Source organism: Sciurus vulgaris (assembly GCF_902686455.1).
Source record: "Sciurus vulgaris genome assembly, chromosome: 9".
NCBI lineage: Eukaryota > Metazoa > Chordata > Mammalia > Rodentia > Sciuridae > Sciurus > Sciurus vulgaris.
In genome coordinates, this window is record NC_136469.1 from 67,369,842 (window position 1) to 67,377,526 (window position 7,685).

Sequence of the window (7,685 nt, forward strand, 5' to 3'; positions counted from 1 at the left end):
ATTTAGTAAGCCTAATTATTTTGCACAGAAGAACAAATTCTTGTGATTTTCTAGGGCCTTCTGGGATATTAAAAAGGCAGGGTTAACTAAGAAGATATAATTCATTATTGAATTTATTTAAAATTAATAAATATTTTGGAGCCGTTTGAGGATTACAAAAAAATGAAAAGGATTACCATAAACTTAATTTCCTCAACTCTCAGTTTCCCAATTATTAATGTAGTCATTGTTGTGGAACATTTGATAAAATTTATAAACAAATATTGATACCTTATTATTGACCAATGTCCATAGTTTGCATTAGAGTTTACTCTTTAGGTTGTGCAGTTCTGTAAGTTTTTCAAATGCATAATGTTATAAATCCACCATTATTGTATCATACAGAATACTTTCACTGCCTTAGAAATCTTCTGTTCTCTGGCTATTGATCCCTCCTTTTACTCCAGAGGTCTTGCCAATTACTGATTTTTACTATCTCTATAATTTTGCCTTTTCCTGACTGTCACACATTTGGAACAGACTGGCTTCTTTCACTTACCTATATTTGTTTAAGTTTTCTCCATGTCTTTTTTTTTTTTTTTTTAATGGTAAGTTGATCTATTAGAGAATATCTTAGTTGTCTCCAAGTAGGGGCATTTATGAAAAATACTATTGTAAACATTCATTTGTGGTTTCTTTCTGGACAAATATTCTCAATGCATTTGGTAAATACCAAAGAGTGCGACTGCTAGATTATAGGTTAGGGTATGAGTGTGCAAGAAATGTCAGAAAGGGAGTTCAGAATGTACATAATTAAAACAATCAGGGAAGCAAACGAGGAGATGAAAGAGCAAATGCAGGCATTGAAGGAGGAAATAAAAGAGCAAATGCAGGCTTTGAATGATTACACCAATCAACAGTTAAAAGAGCAAATACGGGAAGCAAAAGATCATTTCAATAAAGAGTTAGAGATACTGAAAAACAAACAAACCGAAGTCCTTGAAATGAAGAAACAATAAACCAAGTGAAAAACTGTATAGAGAGCATAACCAATAGGATAGAACACCTGGAAGACAGAACCTCAGACATTGAAGACAAAATATTTCGTCTTGAAAACAAAGTTGAACAAACAGAAAAGATGGTAAGAAATCATGAACAGAATCTACAAGAATTATGGGATATCATGAAAAGGCCAAATTTAAGAATTATTGGGAATGAGGAAGGCACAGAGAAACAAACCAAAGAAATGAACAATCTATTCAATTAAATAATATCAGAAAATTTCCCAAATCTGAAGAATGAAATGGAAAACCAGTTACAAGAGGCTTATAGGACTCCAAATATACAAAATTACAACAGACCCACACCAAGGCACATTATTATGAAAATAACTAACACACAAAATAAAGACAAAATTTTGAAGGCTGCGAGAGAAAAGAGTCAAATTACATTCAGGGGAAACCAACAAGAATATTAGCAGATTTTTCAATCCAGACACTAAAAGCTAGAAGGGCCTGGAACAACATTTACCAAGCCCTGAAAGAAAACGGATGCCAACCAAGAATCTTATATCCAGCAAAGCTTACTTTCAGATTTGACCACGAAATAAAATCCTTCCATGATAAACAAAAGCTAAAAGATTTACAAAAAGAAAGCCAGCATTACAGAACATTCTCAGCAAAATATTCCATGAGGAAGAGATGAAAAACAATGATGCAAATCAGCAACTGGAGGAACTAGCTTAAAGGAGTAGCCAAATAAAGGAGAAATCAAATCATGTCAAAAAACAAAAATAAATCAAATGACGGGGAATACAAATAATATAACAATAATAACCTTGAATGTTAGTGGCCTGAAATCAAAATCAAAAGAAATAGAATGGCAGATTGGATTAAAAAGAAAAATCCAACAATATGCTGCATGCTAGAGACTCATCTCATAGAAAGAGATACCCATAGACTAAAGGTGAAAGGATGGGAAAAAACATACCATGCACATGGACACAGCAAAAAAGCTGGAGTATCTATCCTCATTTCAGATAATGTGGACTTCAAGCCAAAACTACTCAGAATGGATAAAGAAGGACATCACATACTGCTTAAGGGAAGCATAAATCAGCAAGACATAACAATCATAAATATCTATGCCCCGAACATCGGTTCATCCATGTACGTCAAACAAATCCTTCTCAATTCCAGAAATCAAATAGACCACAACACAATAATACTAGGCAATTTTAACACACCTCTCTCACTGCTGGATAGATGGTCCAAACAAAAATTGAATAAAGAAACCATAGGTCTCAATAACACAATCAACAATTTAGACTTAAAGGATATATATAGGATATACCATCCAACAAACAGTGAATACACTTTCTTCTCAGCAGCACATGGATCATGCTCTAAAATAGACCATGTCTTATGCCACAAAGCTACTGTTAGCAAATACAAGAAGATAGAGATACTACCTTGTATTCTATCAGATCATAATGGATTGAAATTAGAAATAAATGACAGAATAAAAAACAGACACTTCTCCAACACCTGGAGATTAAATAATGCACTATTATATGATGAATGGATAACAGAAGACATCAGGAGGGAAATAAAAATATTCTTAGAAGAAAACGAGGACAAAGACACATCATATCAAAATCTCTGGGACACTATGAAAGCAGTACTTAGAGGAAGATTTATTTCATGGAGCGCATTCAACAAAAGAATAAAAAAATCAACAAATAAACGACTTAACATTACAGCTCAAAGCCCTAGAAAAAGAAGAGCAGACCAACACCAAAAGTAGTAGAAGACAGGAAATAGTAAAATCAGAGCCGAAATCAATGAAATTGAAACAAAAGAAACAAATGAAAAAATCAACAAAATAAAAAGTTGGTTTTTTGAAAAAATAAACAAAATTGATAAACCCTTAGCCACACTAACAAAGAGAAAGAGAGAGAAAACTCAAATTACTAAAATTTGGAATGAACGAGGAAATATCAATACAGACACGAGTGAAACACAAAACATAATTAGAAGCTATTTTGAAAAATCTATACTCCAACAAAACAGAAAACTTTGAAGACATCAACAAGTTTCTAGAGACATATGAATTACCTAATCTGAACCAGGAGGACATACACAACTTAAATAAAACAATTTCAAGCAATGAAATAGAAGAAGTCATCAAAAACCTACCAACAAGGAAAAGTCCGGGACCACAGCCGAGTTCTACAACACCTTTAAAGAAGAGCTCATTCCAATACTCCTCAAAGTATTCCATGAAATAGAAGAGGAGGGAACCCTCCCAAACTCTTTCTAGGAAGCCAATATCACCCTGATACCTAAACCAGACAGAGACACATCGAGGAAAGAAAATTTCAGACCAATATCCTTACTGAACATCAACACAAAAATTCTCAACAACAATTTAGCAAATCACATACAAAAATATATTAAGAAGGTAGTGCACCAGGATCAAGTGGGTTTCATCCCAGGGATGCAAGGTTGGTTCAAAATCCGGAAATCAATAAATGTCATTCGCCATATCAACAGAGTTAAAGTTAAGAATCCCATGATTATTTCAATAGATTCAGAAAAAGCGTTGGATAAAATATGGCATTGGTTCATGCTCAAAACACTAGAAAAAATAGGGACAGTGGGAACATTCCTTAACATTGTAAAGGCCATCTATGCCTAAGCCCATGGCCAATATCATTCTAAATGGTGAAACACTGAAAGCATTCCCCCTAAAAACTGGAACAAGGCAGGAATGCCCTCTTTCACCACTTCTACTCAATATCGTTCTTGAGACTCTTGCCAGAGCAATTAAACAAACCAAAGAAATTAAAAGGATACGAACAGGAAAAGAAGAACTCAAACTATCCCTGTTCGCTGATGACATGATTATATATTTAGAGGAACCGGGAAATTCCACCAGAAAACTTTTAGAACTCATAAGTGAATTCAGTAAAGTAGCAGTTTACAAGATCAATGCTCATAAATCCAATGCATTTTTATACATAACTGGTGAATCTTCGGAAAGAGAAGTTAGGAAAACTACCCCACTCACAATAGCCTCAAAAAAAAAAAAAATACCTGGGAATCAATCTCACAAAAGAGGTGAAAGAACTCTACAATGAGAACTACAGAACCCTAAAGAAAGAAATTAAAGAAAACCTTATAAGATGGAAAGATCTCCCATGTTCTTGGATAGGCAGAATTAATAGTGTGAAAATGGCCATACTACCAAAACTGCTATACAGATTCAGTGCAATTCCAATTAAGATCCCAATGACATACCTTACAGAAATAGAGCAAGCAATCATGAAATTCATCTGGAAGAATAATAAACCAAGAATAGCTAAAGCAATCCTTAGCAGGAAGAGTGAAGCAGGGGGTATCGCAATACCAGATCTTCAACTATACTACAAAGCAATGATAACAAAAACAGCATGGTATTGGTACCAAAATAGACAGGGAGATCAATGGTACAGAATAGAGGACATGGACTCAAACCCAAATAAATACAATTTTCTCATACTAGACAAAGGTGCCAAAAATATGCAATGGAGAAAAGATAGCCTCTTCAACAAATGGTGCTGCGAAAACTGGAAATGCATATGCAACAGAATGAAATTAAACCCCTATCTCTCATCCTGCACAAAACTCAACTCAAATGGATCAAAGACCTTGGAATCAGACCAGAGACGCTGCATCTTATAGAAGAAATTGTAGGTCCAAATCTTATACATGTCCTCTTAGGATCAGACTTCCTTAACAGGACTCTCATAGCACAAGAAATAAAAGCAAGAATCAACAACTGGGATAGATTCAAACTAAATAGCTTTCTCTCAGCAAAGGAAACTATCAGCAATGTGAAGAGAGAGCCTACAGAGTGGGAGAAAATCTTTACCACTCATATTTCAGATAGAGCACTAATTTCCAGAATCTATAAATAACTCAAAAAACTCTACACGAAGAATACAAATAACCCAATCAACAAATGGGCTAAGGATATGAACAGACGCTTCACAGAAGATCTACAAGCAATCAACAGGTATATGAAAAAATGTTCAACATCTCTAGTAATAAGAGAAATGCAAATCAAAACTACCCTTAGATTCCATCTCATCGCAATTTGAATGGCAATTATTAAGAACACAAACAACAATAGGTGTTGGAGAGGATGTGGGGAAAAAGGTACACTCATGCATTGCTGGTGGGGTTGCAAAGTAGTGCAGCCACTCTGGAAGGCAGTATGGAGATTCCTCAGAAAGCTTGGAATGGAACCACCATTTGACCCAACTATCCCACTCCTCGGCCTATACCAAATGGACTTAAAATCAGCATACTACAAAGATACAGCCACATCAATGTTCATAGCTGCTCAATTCACCATAGCCAGATTGTGGAACCAACCTAGATGTCCTTCAATTGATGAATGGATAAAGAAACTGTGGTGTATAATATAGACAATGGAATATTGCTCAGCCATGAAGAATGATAAAAGTATGGCATTTGCAGGCAAATGGATGAAATTGGAGAATATCATGCTAAATGAGATAAGCCAATCTCAAAAAACCAATGCACGTATGATCTCGCTGATAAGCGGATGATGATACATAATGGGGGGTTGGAGGGGGGCAAGAATGGAGGAAGGAAGGACCGTAAAGAGTGAAAAGAGGGGTTTGGGGAGGGGAAAAATAACAGAATGAATCAAACAACATTACCCTAGGTAAATTTATGATTACACAAATGGTATGCCTTACGCCACAGAAAAACAACATGTATCCCATTTATTTACAATAAAAGAAAAAAATCTTGCAAGCTACTTTTCAAAGTGGTTGTACCATTTTTGTATTCCCACCAGAATGGATGAAATTTTCTGTCTTCCATATCTTGCTCAAAATTTGACATGAGTCTTGTTTTGAACTTCCACAAATTACTGTTATAATGACTTTTACGATTGAACATCTTTTTATCTACTTATTTGACAACTATATATCTTTTTTTGAGATGTGTGTTCAGATCATTTTCCCACTTTTTATTTAGGTTATTTTGTTGTTGTTATTGTTATTAAGTTTTTTTTTTTCATACTAATTTTTTGATACTAAGAATCGAACCCAGGAGCACTTAACTACTGAGCCACATCCTCAGCCCTTTTTATTTATTAATATTTTAAATTTTGAGACAGAGTCTCACTTGGTTGCTTAGCAGTCTTTCTACATTGTTGAGGCTGGCTTTGAACCTGCAATCCTCCTGCCTCAGCCTCCTGAACTGCTTGGATTATAGGTATGCACTACTGCACCCAGCTGTTGTTGCGGAGTTGTAAGAAATATGTTTATTTTGGAGACGACTTTTTTTTTATTAGACATATATTTTGCAAATATTTTCTCCAACTCTGTAGCTTGTCCTTTCATTCTCTTAATTTTATCTTTCATACAGCATAAGGAACAAATTTTTGTGGTGCTGCAATGGAGCCCAGAGGATTGTGTAGGATAGATAGGTTAAGTGCTCCACCACTGAACTACTCCGTCCCCTGCCCACACATATTTTATTTTAATGAAGAACAACTTATACTTTTTTTTTCTGTCATTGATCATGTTTTGGTTTTATGCCTAAAATCTCAGATGCAGACCAAAGTTTCTTTAGATATTTTTCTATGCTATCTTCTAGAAGAGTTATGAATTTAAAATGCATTTAATATTTTTCATGTTAATGTCTGTAAAATTGTAATGTCAATGTCCAGCTACACTTTTTTTTTTTTTTTTTTTTTTTGGAATGAGGTACCCAGTTGTTTCAGCACCATTTACTGCAAAGAACAGCCTTTCTGTATTTGATTGCTATTGCTCCTTTGCCAAAATTCAGTTAAGTATATTTGTTTGGGTCTATTTCTAGGTTCTCCATTCTATTGATCTATTTGATCCTTTAGTAGTGTCCTACTGTCTCCATTACTGTAGCTTTGGAATAAGATAAGTCAGGAAATGTCAACCCTTCAATTTGATTTTACTTCTTCAATATTATGTCAGATATTCCAGATTTTCTTACTTTCCATATAAATTTCAGAATGAGTTTATTCATATTGACAAATAACTTCTGGGATATTGATTGAAATTTCATTGAATCTATAATCAAGTTGGGAAGAACTGATACTTTATACTTATTTTTAAGTCTTCATATTAGTGAACATGGAATATATTTACATTTATAGTCATTCTTCAGAAATTGGTTCCAGGACTCATTGAAAATACTAAAATCTGAAGATATCAAGTTCCTTATATAAAATGACATCATAATTGCATGTACCTATGTACATACTCCTGTATACTTTAAATTTCTTCTGATTACTTCTGATAACTAATATAATGTAAATACTATGTAAATAGTTATTATATTATCTTGTTTAGGGAATTATCACAAGAAAAAAAGTGTATATTTTCAGTATAGAAGCAATTTTTTTCATAAATATTTTTGATCCATGGTTGGTTGAATCCATGGATGCAGATGTGTGAAAATGAAGGGTTGAAAATAGCTTGATTATATTTGGGGAAAAATACCAAAATTGTCCAGGAGTTTTGAATATTTAATTAAGTTAAGATCATAGGTTACATGGGAAAAATGCTTGATTTCCTATTTAACTAAAAAGATAATAAAAGATTTTGAAAGTAAATGTAGAAGTTACATGATTTAATATCTTTCCAAAGT